Below are 16,363 nucleotides of genomic sequence, written 5' to 3' on the forward strand. Positions count from 1 at the left end.
AATTATTAGTCAACTATTTAAATTAATTAGTAAAATAATAAATTATTCAATAAACGTGGCAAAAAAATGTAAGAAAGAATATACTCTTGTTCAGACTACACTAAAAACTTCCGCATTTTCTTGAATATAATGTAGCTAATTAAAAAAAGTGTTTTAATTTAAAGAGTGCATTCACACTAATTCGAATGTCATCACTACAAATCAGAATGTATCGTCAATTTTTTACCACACGGGGAAAAATTCTATTTAATTTATAAACCTAACATTATTACTCGTACTATCTCCATGATTTATGAGAGCCCTACTTTTGTCTTTCTGAAAGTCTGTTTGTGGCGAATTACATTTACTTTTCCTTTGAGATCCTTACAATAACGACAGTTGTTTTCTCGAACAATAATAATTGAAATTACTTAGTTTTAAATCATCTTTCGTCTTTTAAAAGACAAACAACAAAAAATTTTGCGTTTTTGAAAATATAGGTATCCATAACCTAAAACTCTAGCATAAAACTACGATTTTGATGCCAAAATTGTATACAGGCTGCGCRAGAACTCCTACCCTAGAGAAAAATACGATGTAAGGTAACCAGGAGCATGGAACAAATGTTAAAAAAATTCTCTGTTCGAAGTTCTTACTTGAAATTTTTCTTTGGGGCTCGAGTTCTGATACACTCTGTATACAAAACTATTTACTTTAAGCAGCGTATTGAAGAGAATAGCGTGTTCTAGGTTTTTTGTCAAAATCTTAAAAATCAAAACAATTAAACGTTTCGTTTACAGCATATAAAGTTTATTAGTTTTTCAACACGGCAGGTGATTATTGTAGTCTAACAGAAAAAAAAGTAGATCAGTCTGCTTTAAGGAAGATTTGAAAAATGTGCCAGTTTACAAAATAATTGTAATCAAAATTTTTCTATAATGTCGCGATTAATTTAACATTTAACAATGCAAAATAATAATAAAATTTTATTTATACAGAGTGTTCCGTTTTTATTGTTACAAATTTGAACAGGTTAAAGAATATTCAATTTTAAGACAAAAGTTTCCTATAAACATATGTATCAAAAAATATTTTGTAAATTAGCTACACCCCTTGAAAGGGGTTCGTTTTTAATGGGGTTGTATCGAAAAAACGTAAAATAAACTCTTTTTTGTGAAAACCTATGGAATTTAAAATTTTGTTGCTGACAGTGGCAAGAAACTTCAACAAAAATAGTTAGAGTTCTTTTAACCCTAAAAATATACCAAACAATATATTATTTTCAACTTAATTTGCTAATTTACTTGAAAAAGGCAAAACTAATCTCTTTTTCGACCCCTAATCTGGATATTTTCGCAAAATTTTGTAAAAAAAATCAGTTTTGGCTCAAAAACATTTTTACTTGCTTGAAAATAAATGGAAATAATACAGTTTTTTGCCTAATTAATTTTTGGACATGTTTTGATCAAAAACAATTAAAATTTTTACTCAAAAATAAGCAAAAAACACTATTTTCTATCTAATTAGGAAATTTCTGGGTTTACTTGAGCAAAATGTCGCAAAAAGCGCATCTTTAACTGAAAAAGTCAAAAATAATGTTATTTACGACCAAATTTGGTCATTTTTTGCTAAAAGTTTGAAAAATCTTTTAACTCAAAAACACGTTAAACGTTTTAAAAGGTGCACCAACTTGGTGGTTTTTTGCTTATGAATAGATTTTTTTGAATAAAAGTAGGTATTTAGGTCACCAAAATAAATCCAGTAAAACAAACTAAAATAGAACGGTAATTTGAATCTAGTTTAGTGATTTTGTGGCATATTTTAGCGAAATTTTACGAAAAAAAAGTTTCTAGCTGAAAAACGTTTTTTTACTCTCTAAAATGTCAAAAATAGCATAATTTTCGATCTAATTTGGTAATTTTTGGGCTTTTTTGATCAAAATTTTGTACTAAAAAGATTAAAAAATAATTCAAATGGCAAAAATATCATTTTCGATCTAATTTGGTAAGTTTTGGTCTGTTTTAGAGAAAAAATTCAGTTTATTAGCTTAAAAAAGCAAAAATAGCACAATTTTTATTGACTTTTTGACTGATTGAAATTGCATTTCTAGCTGAAGAACTTTCTAAAACACTTGAGAAAGTAAAAAATAACATCATTTTCTATTTAATTTCGTGATTTTTATCTTGTCTCGATGAAGTCTTATTCAAAATTTGAGATATTTATCTTAAAAACATGCGTAAACGTTCAAAAAAGCAAAAATGGTTTGATTTTCGACTAAATTTGACAATTTTTTTTCGGTAAAAAATACAACAAAACAAGTGTAACAGAATATTAAAAAGAAACGCAAGAGACCTTTTTTTTGTAAAAAACTATGGAATTTTGATTTTTTGTTTTAGAAGGTAACAAAAAACTTCAGCCAAAATAGTTATAGTACTTTTATCCCAAACCCCCCCAGTTTAAGACGCCCCTAATTAAATTTTTTTTGTAATTTTATTTAAAATGGTTTTTGAAATATTGGACAAAATCTATTCAAATATGCACCCTTTTCAGAAAGTGTAGCTCCCTTACATAGTATTTTTCAATACATGTTCATAGGAAACTTTTATCTTAAAATTGAATATTCTCTCACCTGTTTAAATTTGTTACAATAAAAATGGAACACCCTGTATTTTGTAAAATTAATCTGGCCGGAAGTGTTGTAAATCTCTGTAAATTATCACCATTTCTCGAAAATACTTTTAGTATTTAGTCAAATGACCAGACAATGCAATTAGAGCGCGACAAACGCAGAAAGTGCAAGTGCAAACACTTTAAATTGTACGCTTGAGAGGTCAAGAGGGCGCAGTTATGCATTTTTATCGGTGGTGGATATCAAATGACCATGATCCAATTCCTAGATCCCCATTTCATTTAAACCCATTCCAGTGAGTCGATCCAAAAAAGAAGTAATTTGCGACAGTTGATGGTTGTCGAAGAAGCATAGCACAGGTCAAGTTTCGGTGAAGGCAATTTACCTTCATAGTATGAAAATGAAAGTCAATGTCAATGATCTTAATCATATGTGCCGAGTGTCTGACATAAGTTATTCGCATTTGCCGGAAACAGTTTTATCCTTCTCTCTAACATACTATTCTGTTTCGAGATAAAAATCAAAAACTTAAACACAGGTCGTTTGCATCAAAGTTTCTGACGTATACACCACACCCGCGCACACCTCTTCGCCAAGGTCGATTCAAACATGCGAAAGAAAAAAATCTAGTTTTTAGAAAGTACGAATGAATTATTTATAGGGGCACGTTGCTTGCGAGTGCGTCTTGGTCGGAGATGTCAGCAAAAATGGAGTTTTGACGTTAAAAATATGCATATTTTATATTGCGATTTATGTCGTCAGTGATGTCATCAAATTTCATGTTGATTATTTATTTTTGCATTTGATCAAAAATTCAGTCGTATGCAGTATCAACAGTCTGATTCTCAATGAATAAAGTCGTCGATGGGGAAACCCAAAGAGTAACCCGAGATGCAGAAGCATTCGAAGAACGGTGTTTGTGTTGGGTCAGGCCGAGTGGAAATTCCTAATAATGTGTAGTTAGTAGAATTCTTCAGAATTGAGTAGTTTTAGAAAAATTAATAACAGAGGAATTAAATAAAATGATGTATTATTGTTGATTTAACAGATTGTTAATCTAAAATAATTTGTATGGGAATTTTTAATTAGACGTGTTCATATTTAAAAATCTAATTAAACTTTTTTTATGACCACATTTAATAATAATAATACTCCTACATAAACAAAATACATACCTGTATAATATACCAGGTGAAAAAAATGTATGGAATCAAACGTTTTTTGCTTAAACTATTTATTTTTTGGAAAAACTAATTGAATGATAAAGTAATATAAAAATGTGATGGGTATCAAGAATAAACTTTTTCAATTTTTTTTTTTTTTGGTTTTTGAGTTCTTCAACATAAATCGCTATTTTGACAAAAAATCGCATAACTCCTAAACAACACATTTTTTATATTACTTTAATTTTACTTTCTGGAGGCAAACTCAAAACGAACATTTAGACATCAATTCCAACAGGAAAAAAACATTGTGAGAGTGAACTGTGTAGATTAGGTATTCCGCCTATTAAAACCCTGTTTTTACGACAATTTTGTCCAACGACATTTTGCTTCCGCTGTGTTTTTTTATGTACGGCCGCAGAAATTTGTATGTCAAACGGGAATAATAAATAGGTAAATAAAATTACACTCGAGATGAACCGTTAATTTAAAAAGCGTTCCTTACGCTCTTGACACCAAAATATAGCTGTTATAAGACTAATAGTTGTATAAAGCATCGCCGTCTCCATAGAAATAATCTTTTTCTCGCCTGGGCATTTTTTGAGTTCAACTGATTCCCGTTGGGCGCTTTAATCTGGGGAAATTTTTTGACATATCCAGTTTTTTAGCTTAAAAGGTTCAACCTCATAATATCAATTCTGCTTGGCGTATCTGGTTTTGTTGTATCCTTCCTTCCCAGCATTTATTAATTGCGTTATTTTTCGTTAATAATTCAAAATCATTCAGTTTTTCCTTAGTAACCCCCGTAACTAAGAAAAAATCGGAATCACTGCACCAATGAATTATTTACGAAATACCCAGGCGGGATAATTGATACATTTGATTAAGGAGGCGGTGGTATAAAGTATTCTATTAAAAATATGAAAAATTTTGCGTAGGTAATAAAATAAATATTTCTTGCTCAACTTTTTTTTTTATCAATATATTTTGCATTAAAAGAAGATACATGATTCAACATAATTTGTGTCACTACAATATGGTTTCTAAGAATAAGCCGAAAACATTATTGTCAGGTGACCTATAATATAAAACCAGTTTTAAAAACTCATTGTATATTTTCGAAGAAACTATCTAAAAAGTTATCAAAACTACCTGCTAGATTTTACACACTAGAAATTTTATATTTAGTTTTAGAACAAGCAAAATTTTAGTGTCGTGATTAAATTCCTAATAATAATAGATACTGCTCGCTTATCTCAGTTTATTAAATTTTTAGTTAAGATACTCGTAGATGTAATACCTACACATTTTATGTAAAATATAATATATATTTTATATAGGGTTATTAAATGATTCTAACATCGAAGTAACATGGAAAACAAAGAAAAATTTGCCGCTTCTCAATTTATTAAATCCATTTATGAATTAGGTATATTGATAGTTTTACTATTAGAATATTTTGTAAAATATTCTCTTTTGCAAGCTAAATTGGAATAAGTATTTTCACTTAACAATTACTCTAGTTTACAAATAATAACTTGTTGAATATACCTTTAATCAAATTATTATTTTTGTTTATTACTTTTAACTAAACAAAAATAATTGTTATTTTTTTCTTATCACGTCACAGTTTTTTTTGTTACGAGCTATAATTTTCCTGCTTTCTGCACAAATGCCTGCCAATTTAATTAATAAGTTAATAAAAATAAGTTAATTAAAATTCAAATTGTTGCTGAATTATTGCAAAAATTATCATCAGATGGGTCTAAATGGGTCTTAAAATACATTTCATTGACTCGCATTTGGACTTGTTTTCTAAAAACTTAGGCATCATCAGTGCGAGCGTTTTTATCAACATCTGAAGGGTTATAAAAAATCGGCACAATAGTTTTTGGGACGAAAATATGTTAGGAGATTACTGTTGGACTGTTATAAAGAAAACTAATCCAAAAAAGTAGAAAAAACCAAAGTAAAATAACTCATTTGTAACTTGTTGTTTAGCGATTTTAATATTTTTGTTAATTACATATTTCTTAAATGTGACGTGGTAGACTTTTTTTCATACTTTTTTTGAACTCAGTGAAAAATCTATAAAAAATTAAAAATAACTCTCAACTAAGATGTATAAATCGTGTAAACTAGTGTTCCTATCATCCACAAATCTCCGTTGACATAATGAGACGCAATAATAATGAGTCTATTCTCCCTCAAACTATTAAGTTATTCTTGCATCAAAGTCAAAGTTTCATTAAACCTTAAGAATCACAAAAGGAATGTTGTCACTTGCAATTAAGAAAATACAAATGCAAAATAAATAAACGTCTACAAACGCAAAATACATCTTACCTAAATTGGCCACAGTTATTCACAGTTACAATTATGAAATGTATTGAAATAGTATTGACTATTCAATTCACCTCTCTCCAGACATTTACTATCATATCTTAGTAACAACAAATTCAAACCACTATTCCACTTATGATAAAGTACAGCTGGATATTCCACGAGTGGTTGCAGTGAATATTTTAAACTAACTTCGTTTTTTACCAGTTGCTATAAAAATAAAATCATGTGTAACGCAAATTTGCCATTTAGTTCATTGAATAGTCTGTACAATACAATTTGTTGTCAAAGATTGTGGAATATTTTTATTCACGGTTATTGCACTTGCAATCACCATTCGTGCTGCGCACTCATGGTGTTCATACAGCGAATGACCATAAAAATATTCGACAATTTTTGACTACTCGTATTATAACTAATAATAAAATGATCAAAAACTTTAAAGACGACTTCGACATGATATTAGAATCGCATATAAAAAATAACTATGTATTTAACTTTAAACATAGTATTATTGCAAAAACAATATAAACAATACCAGAACAACTTCATTCTTTATGAGCACTTGATGGGTTTTGTCACCTGTTTGCAAATGAATAATTACAGGATGCCCGCAGGTGTATGGCTATTTGCCATGGTGACTTGTAAACTTAAACCTGTATATTTGATACTTTGAATAGAATTTTAAAAAGTATTTACAATTTTTTTAGTACGTAAGTAAGGTGTAAGTGAGTACCGCTGCAGGATACCAAATTAGCTTTTTGTAATGCAAGATGAATCAAAATGACCTTTTTTTGAAAAAAGAGTAGAGTAGAGTACCTACATGCATGGAAGTCCAAATATACAGGGTGTCTCAGCCCGCTAAAAAAGTCCATTCGTGACCTTAAAATGGTAAAATTAAAAAAAAGTGTATAGGAGATGCATCACCTAAAATTATTTTCAACCATACAGCATGTCCCAAAAATAAATGACGATACAAACTTGTGGTTTTTTTTAATGAAACATCGTATGTTTCTTGCTATTTTTGGATGTAGTCTTTTAAAATAATGTTTTTACGCTGAACTTTTATTAGTCGATTTCGATTCGTTTTAGAAATAAGACGTTTTTTTTTGACGAAAACATTCCCTTTTAAAATTTATAACAAAAACTAAGACTACTAGATTAAATAAAGATTAATAAATTAAGAAGTTTGCTAAAAGTTAAATAACTTGAAAAATTTAAATGGAACACCCTATTTTTTATTTTTGCATCTAACAGACTGATAACTTGTCTATCTAGAAAAGTAAACTTTTAATGTTTGATAAATGAAAAGATATTTAACATTAAATATTAATTGTAGCAACAATGCTTATCAATATCTGAGCAACCATAGTAATTCTACCAGGGATCACTTATCCGTTGATTTACGGGGTTTGTTTGATAAATGTGGTAAAATTCCTAGTTAAAGAAAAAATTATTGGTAACAATATTTTTTATTTTTCAATATAATCTTCATTATGATCTATGCACTTCATCTAGGAACTTTCTAATTTTTTTAAACCATCGGAAAAAAAAGATTTTTCGAGTGCTGCAAAATATTCAGTCTTTGTTTGAATGAAATCTCTCTTCACCAAGCAAAATTTTTAGATTTGGATGTAGGAAGAAGTCACACAGTGCTAAATCTGGTGAGTAGGGTGAATACGGAACTAACTCAAATTATAATTCAGCGAGTGCTGAAATCTCCCCGTTTGACCCCGTTTAAATTCGTTTATCCAGAAATAGATAGTTTTCAACAAAGGTGCAGAGTCTCCATGTACTTCCGCTATTTTTTTTTACCTGAGCGGCTGTCCATTGTTTAAAATAAAAATGTTTTATCACAGCGCGAAATTCGTTTTTTTCGATCCTCGAAATTTGTTCAAACAACTTATTTTTAAAATTCTTTAACTTTTCAACCAGGCGTCACTTTTTGTTGAAACTTTGGCAGACTTACTCTGAAAGATGACATTAGTGCGGTTCGCCAAATTTATTGACGTATAGCTTGTTCCAAATCTGGTGGCGAACTGACGTTGTCAAAAATTACTGAATTTTGACACTAAACATATGTTTACTATTAAAAAAAATATTGTTCATAGGCGTCGTATGAAATAATATTTCAAAACCACTGTTATTCTGTACAAAATTATAATAAGTAGGTACTCGTACATAAGATGAAGAGTGATGAACAAATTATTAAATTGTTAACGCATGGAAAGAATTTTTAAAAATGATATCCCTAACAATCCTTTTCTTCAAAATTTTTAGAGAAAAAAAGTACGCCCATGTATTTTTTTTATCTTAACCAAGTGTCTTTTCTGTCACTGTCAGTTCGCCACCAGATTTGGAATAAGCTCTACGTGGTCATAGTTTTTTACCAGACATGTCAAACAACCCTCGTATCTAGAGATTGTAAAAGTCGTTATAAATACCGAAATTCGAATTATTTTATTGTAAAAATAAAGAATAATGAATTCAATTTAACACAATTATTGATTAATAAGTGATATTTCTTCCATTTCTTGTGCACTTTTTGGCTGCTGAAACAATAGTAATTATTATTTTTTATGTTTAACGTTAAATATAAATATATTTTTCGTTATTGATTATAAACACCTAAAAGTAAATAATTTTAGAAAGACAATTTAATGATCTTTTAAATGCAAAAACAATAAATAGGGTGTTCCATTTCAATTTTTTAAGTTATTGAACTTTTAACAAACGCCTTCATTTTTTTATCTTTGCAAATGCAACACACTAAATAAATGTTACAACCTTATAACTTGTACCTTCTTCTTTGCGGTAGTAAAATAATATTTCTATATGTCTTAGTTTTTGTGTACCTAATAAATTGTTAAAAAGTGCATGTTTTTGTCAAAAAACCCGTCTTATTTTTAAAACTAAGCAAAACCGACTAATAAAAGTTTAATAAAAACATTGTCATAAAAATCTACATCCAAAAACGCTAAAAAACATACGGTGTTTGATTTAAAAAAACACCATTTTGTAGTGTAACTTTAGGCTAGATTAGTATGTATCAATGTCCTATATATATTTTTTTATTTTACCATTTAGAGGTCACTAATGGACTTCTTCAACTTGCTGGGACAGCCTGTATGTCATCACTAAAGCAACATTAATTTTTAAAAATCATCCAATTAAAATCTAAAATAAAAAAAACAAAAATTTACAGGGCTATGGACGATTGGACGTTTATATTACTAAATAAAAAGTCACCTATACGTATACAAAACATTTTACTTGCTTAGCCTGTCTATTTGTAACCATATTTAGTATTTGGTATAATATTATTATTATTTCTATAGGTATTCTTAATTTTTTATATTTAGTTTTAACAAAGAACAAAAGCAACACCACAATTTCCATCTGTACTCACCTAAGTATCGCTAAGCATCCAGTTCCATTTATTTATCAATAATAATGAGCACTAACTCACAACTATTAGGCACATTTCGCAATTAATCTCATAAGAAATAAGGTGAAAACAAATGATGCTCTCTTCTGTAGCGCGAGATGACAACACGAGGATTGTTCGCGGCGTATTTAGCGAGGGTGTCAGGGTTGGGTTGTATTTGGTTCATGGCCAGATGGGCTGTGCGATGCTCCCCGTCTGATCGATACCGAAGCGTCGTATGAAGCAAGAGGGTGGCAAACACCTGTCCCACATAACAAACATTCTTACGGTCTTACTAATCACGTTGATTACTTTTTCATTGGCGTCGCGTCGAGACGCTGGGATAAGGTAGTGATCCTTGACACATCAGGACTAAGGTGGAAAAAATAGCATCAACGGCGCAGATTGTGGTTTTTATATCTGCGTAGTAAAACTAATAAAACAAAAGAGGTACAAACTAGGTATATAATAATCACTAAAAGTGCTGGTAATTCCAATTTTTTTAGTAGTAAGTAAATAATTATTGAAATAGAGAAATTTACAACTTGGTTTAATTCAGATAAGTCGGCGAGTTCATTACAAATAAATGATAAAAGTCTCGTAATAAACCAGCAACTTGACACTTCTTAATTTTTTTATTTATAGAATATACTTTATCATGTATATAGAATATAGTATATCATGAGCGTTGTAAAAATTTCATAAATGTATGTCTTGCATAGATTGTTATTTTTAATGAAATGTCTAAATAATTAGGATTATACTTCAGAGAGTTGGTAGAATATTATAAAGTTGCTCACAAGGCTGTTGTTAATGCTTATTCTTAATTTATTCTAGAAAAAAAAAGTTTTAATCACAGTAATGTAAATAAGTATTCCACTACTAATTTATAATTTTTGTAATACGCATGTGTGGTCATTTTGACCGATAAGACATGATGGGTGAATCTGATTTAAAATCGTCGAAATGGAGCAGTGTACTCCCCATAAGTCAGAGAAACTGCTACAAAAGTAAATTAATACTAATTTAGCAATATATTATGCATAACTTGACAATTTAAAAGAGAAAATTAGTGGTATTTTTGTAATTTTAAAGTTGGATTAGCGCCCAAGAGAAGTAATGTTATTACTCCTCATAAGATTTAGTGATGTGTTTCCCAACCTTTAAAAGATTAATAATCAGCATATTACATTAGTGATTGTGAATAATATACTATTACAAACCGCGCAAGGAAGAGCTTCATTGCAGCCGAGTGTTGGTTAACTGTGCGAGAGCGAAGATCAGTTAAAACGCAAAGCTGATATGAAGCCTTCCTTTAAGGTTTGTATACTATTTTATTCGCAATCATTTAATGTTAAAATATGATTTCTAACACATTTAAGCGGGGCATTACAATATAAAAATTATAACACTGTCAAAATGATAATTCCAAAAAATGACCCTTAATCCTTTATTTAGATACTTTTTGAATATTATACATGTTTTATGGCCGTATTGGTAAATAAAGAATATCAAGAAGTGACAACACATAATTTAATTATTTGTAATGATCAAAGTTATACAAACTATTCTTCAAGTTTGTATTTTTTTTCGGGGTATGTAATAATTATTCCCGGCTAGTTTCAGTAAACATCTAGTTCCCAGTTGTTTTTCATGCTATGAAATTGACAGATTGCAATATGATTGCGAATAAAGTCTATTGTCACGTGACTAAATTGAACCAACCTGATTTTTAGATTCATGGATTAATCGCGCATTAACTTTTACAACAAATCAATTTTTAATTTGCCTTCTATAAACTGACCATAACACAGGGCGACAAAAACAAAGTCATGTCGTGACAACTTGACAAATTTTATATCATTTTGTTCGTCTCAGTGAGACAAATCAAATGCACTAAAAAAATTTAAAAAGTCCACACACTTTGAACAAAATAATTTGTTTCTAATTTAAATGAATTGAAAATACTTTAACTTTAAAATTCAATTCCTTCAAATAAAAACCATTCTAAAGGGATGGACTTGCCCTTTAGAATGATATGCAATTTGAAATTGAATATTGGCAAACTTTTCTTCGAACACTGTTCGAAAAAGTTCGAAGTAATCTAAGAAAAACCCTACCAGTAATTTTTTTTTCTTCGTCACCATCGTGTAGAGCATCTTTTTATTAGTAAGAATCCAAATTTTTAAAATAATATACCGCGAGTAGTTTTCAAGATATGATTTTTTTTAAGTTAAGGTTTGCTATTTAGGTATTGCGCCATGCATGTTAATCTTACTAAAAATTACATTTTTATAAAAGTACTTGTTTTAAGCATCGCCGTCTCCATAGAAATAATCCTTTTCTCGCCTGGACATTTTTTGAGTTCAAGTGATTCCCGTTGGCGCTTTAATCTGGGGAAAATTTTTAACAAATCCAGTTTTTTAGCTTAAAGGGTTCAACCTCATAATATCAATTCTCCCTGGCGTATCTAGTTTTGTTGTATCCTTCCTTCCCAGCATTTATTAATTGCGTTATTTTTCGTTAATAATTAAAAATCATTCAGTTTTTCCTAACCCCCGTAACTAAGAAAAAATTGGAATCACTGCTCCAATGCATTTTTTACGAAATGCCCAGGCGGGATATTGATACATTTGATTAAGGAGGCGGTGCTTAAAACAAACAAAGAGTACCTGTGTACTAATTAAAGCAAATAAAGAGTGTTTTTGTTCTAAAAATGATCACTGATCATTGAGCAAAAAGGATCTAGAAGTTTAAAGCAGTAGCTTTAAACAGAAGAGCAAATCTTTTTCAAAGTAAATCACTTTCCATTCAGATTCCAACGTGTTCACTTTGTTCTAGCTTTTTGAACTTTTTTTGAAAATGTTCTCAGCAAATGCTTTCTCATCACTTTAGAATGATGTTAAATGCAATAAGTCAGTTGCTTCGTGTGCAACTGTTATCACAACTACTACCAACAAGCTAACTGAAGCTGATCATAGAATGTACCAACAAAATAAATCAGGTGACTTATTGCATTTAACATCACTCGAAAGTAATGAGAAAGCATTTGCTAAGAACATTTTCAAAAAAAGTTCAGAAAGTTAAAACAAAGTAAACAAGTCAAAATCTGAATGGAAAGTGACTTGATTTGAAAAAGATTTGCCTTTATATTTAAGACTCGTGTCTTAAACTTCTAGATCCTCTTTGCTCAACGATTAGTGATCATTTTTACAACAAAAAAACTCTTTATTTGCTTTAATTAGTACGCAGGTACTCTTTATTTGTTTTAAGTAAACAAACAGTTTTCGTTTATTCTAATTAGAACAAAGAAGGTGCAATTGACCATTTTTAAACAAAAGAAGAGTCTTAAAACAAATACTTTTATAAAAATGCAATTTTAAGTAAGATTAACATGCATTTCTCTGATATGGCGCAATACCTGAACAGCAAACCTTAACTTCAAAAAATCATATCTTGAAAACCACTAGGCATATTCTTTTGAAAATTTGGATTACAACTAATAAAGAGATGCTCTACACCACCGCCTCCTTAATGAAATGTATCAATATCCCGCCTGGGCATTTCGTAAAAAATGCATTGGAGCAGTGATTCCGATTTTTTCTTAGTTACGGGGGTTACTATGAAAAAACTGAATGATTTTTAATTATTAACGAAAAATAACGCAATTAATAAAAGCTGGGAAGGAAGGATACAACAAAACAAGATACGCCTGGGAGAATTGATATTATGAGGTTGAACCCTTTAAGCTAAAAAACTGGATATGTCAAAAAATTTCCCCAGATTAAAGCGCCAACGGGAATCAGTTGAACTCAAAAAATGCCCAGGCGAGAAAATGATTATTTCTATGGAGACGGCGATGCTCTACACGATGGTAATGATGAAAAACAAATTACTCGTAGGATTTTTCTTAGATTATTTCGATTTACTTGGAACTTCTTCGAACACTGTTCGAAGTAAAGTTTGCCAATATTCAATTTCAAATTTTTTATCATCCTAAAGGGCAAGGCCATCCCTTTAGAATGGTCTTTATTTGAAAAAAATCAGCCTAATAGTTATTGAGTAATGATTTTTTAAAGTTAAAGTATTTTAAATTCATTTAAATTAGAAAAAAATTATTTAGTTCAAAGTGTGTGGACTTTTTGAATTTTTTTTTAGTACATTTAATTTGTCTCACTGAAACGAACAAAATGATATAAAATTTGTCAAGTTGTCACGACATGACTTTTTTTGTCGCTCTGTGTAATTCACCAAAATCTTTTAATCAAAAACAATTAAAAAAAATATATTCTAACAAAACAAAAGCAGATGTAACAGTTATTTATGTATTAAACGAATGAACAATTGTTTTAATCCCGAGAATGTAGGTAAATATCGACTTCGACCGAAGAAAGCCGAGGGCATTTTAATTTGAAGGATTAACGATGTGTATTCCAAAGATGCACACAAAACTTTTCTCCCTAAAGCTTAAATTAACAATAACATAAGAAAATAATAAATTTGCCAAATAATGTTATATATTTGGCAAAATATTCACTTCATTCAATAACAATTTTTGAGTGAAAATTAGTATCAACAAGTTTGTTAAAAAATACTCAAAAAAATCACTTCATTCATTTCCAGTTTACTTTAAGAGTAAAAGTCCGAACTTCATTTATTTTATTCCCGAGAAAATAAAGTACCATATTATTGGTCAAAAACCTCCCTGTTGAGAGCAAATAGTTATTTACGTATCAATGGAATTATTTTTTATCCTGAAATTAAGATTAACGATGTTTTTTTCCAGAGATGCTTAGAAAACTTCTCTTCTAACAGACTAAATTAATAGTAACATAAGAAACTGATAAAGTTGGCAAATAATGACAAAATTTATCAAAATTCAGTTTCAATTTTAACAGTCAAAATCGATATCAAGAAGTTTGTTTATGTCAAAAAACCCTCAAGAGATTTAATTCATTTAATTTCAATGTATATTTCTAGTTTTAAAAGAGCAAAAACCATTCATTTATTTTATTCCCGAGGAAATTAAGTACCAGATTATAATTCAAAAAGTCAGGGCCGCCGCTAGAGATTTTGACTCCCGCGTGCACATTTGAATTTGACGCCCCTTGTTAATTTGTTAAGAAATTATGGGTATACTTATTTTATTACATAGGTATGATACCTAAAAATATATAAGAGCCAATAAATAAAACAAAATAACAAAAAAATTATTTAATCAAAAATAATTAAATTTGTGATTTTAAAAACGCAAATAAGGAAATAAAACATAACATCATAGAAACTATAAATCCTTAAAGAAATTGTATTTTCCTCACTTTCATACTTGCAAACTCTGTAACCAGCTCCTTTATATCTACATTATCTAACAGCTCTTGTTCAATTGCAATAATAGATAAGTTGCTAGCCTAGACTGAACAATGGTGAATCTTAAATAATTTTCAATTTAGAAAAGATCTTTTGCCAGACGAAACTGAAACTGGTAAGGAATGTAAAATTCTTAATGTAATTGCTGTATTAGGAAAAGTAGAAATTAAATTATTTTCAAAAAGAAATTGTAAGATGCACATCTTGAGTCATTTAAATCCAACAAGCCGTTTGAATGGCTCACGGTACATCTTACAGTGTTCGAACTCTAATCTCTATAACAGGAAACGGTCACATGACTAGTTTTTTCACATAACGTTTTGTTTTTTTTTGTTTGATTGTATTTCTCTTGCAGTTTTTTTTTGTTCACTGCGAAATTCAAAATGTCTTTCTTTATTAAATTTTGTTACCGTTTTGGCGCCCCTTAACTCTGGCGCCCGCGTGCGTCGCACGCCTTGCACCCCCGCTTGGGGGGCTTGGCGGCCCTGCAAAAAGTGTCACTTTATTCCCCGAATCGAAAATTGCAATTTCATACAATTTTTTATTTGAAAATAAAGCTGTTTTTTTAACTACATTTAATAAAATTAATACACAATAATAATTAATACACATTGCTAAAAATTTGGTACCTACTGCGATTGGAAAAAATTATTAATTTCATAAGTAAAATACAAATCTGCACACTTATTGTATAATTTTTAATTCTTATTTAAAGCAATTTGATTGTAATCATTCGATAAGAAGAAACATCAGGCAAAAAGTAGAAATTATTTTGAACTTAGGGCCAGTTTCATAATAGAATTTAAAAGAGCTTTAAATTAAATGTCGTTTAGATTGTGCTGATTACTACAGACTTGTTGACAAAAATGTCACATTCTAAACCAACATTAACTTTAAAGTCCCTTTAATTTGATTATGAAACTGGCCGTTAAATATTTACAAATTATAAACGTGGTCACATCTGTTTTTTTTCTGTCACAAACATCTAATTTGATCACATTAATTTTTCAATAAAATATATCAAATTTCAACTAAATCACAAACAAATTTACAAAAAGAAACCTACCACTACTTAAAAACTACACCAGCATTTAAAAAACTCTATAACTATTATTTTAATGTGAATTTATTCTTGTAGAATGTAGACAGAATGACAATCAATGTCAACTGGAAAACTCTCAAATTTTAAACTTAATATATGCTTACTACAATATTTTAAACATAAATATTATTTTTTTTTATTTTGTTTTCGTAGTTGCTCCAAAAACTCCTAACAAAATTATGCCATGACAAGATTTTATTTAAAACGCATATACTTGTAATAACAGTTATTTTCAACCATTATTATTATAAATACATAATATTATATTTGCATTGCTATATTTATCAATAATAATATTCAGCTGCGGAAATTAATGCATTGGCGTCAATTTATTCAACTTGTGATTGTCTTGA

At 29.4% G+C, this 16,363-nt stretch overlaps 1 protein-coding gene across 2 annotated transcripts in view; it reads right to left on the reverse strand.

Moving 5' to 3' along the window:
* Nucleotides 1-9,667, reverse strand: part of LOC123008436 (UNC93-like protein) — a 31,663-nt gene extending 21,996 nt beyond the window's left edge. For both annotated transcript variants that reach the window (XR_006412954.1, XM_044404231.1), the window contains exon 1: nt 9,524-9,667. The gene's annotated coding sequence lies outside the window, so the exon portion shown is untranslated. The remainder of the gene's footprint in view (nt 1-9,523) is intronic.
* Nucleotides 9,668-16,363: the final 6,696 nt, after the last annotated feature.

This window comes from Tribolium madens, unplaced genomic scaffold, assembly GCF_015345945.1.
Source record: "Tribolium madens isolate multiple individuals breed KSU strain unplaced genomic scaffold, Tmad_KSU_1.1 Scaffold_71;HRSCAF=194;Tcas5.2_LG6, whole genome shotgun sequence".
In the NCBI taxonomy this organism is placed as follows: Eukaryota; Metazoa; Arthropoda; class Insecta; order Coleoptera; family Tenebrionidae; genus Tribolium; species Tribolium madens.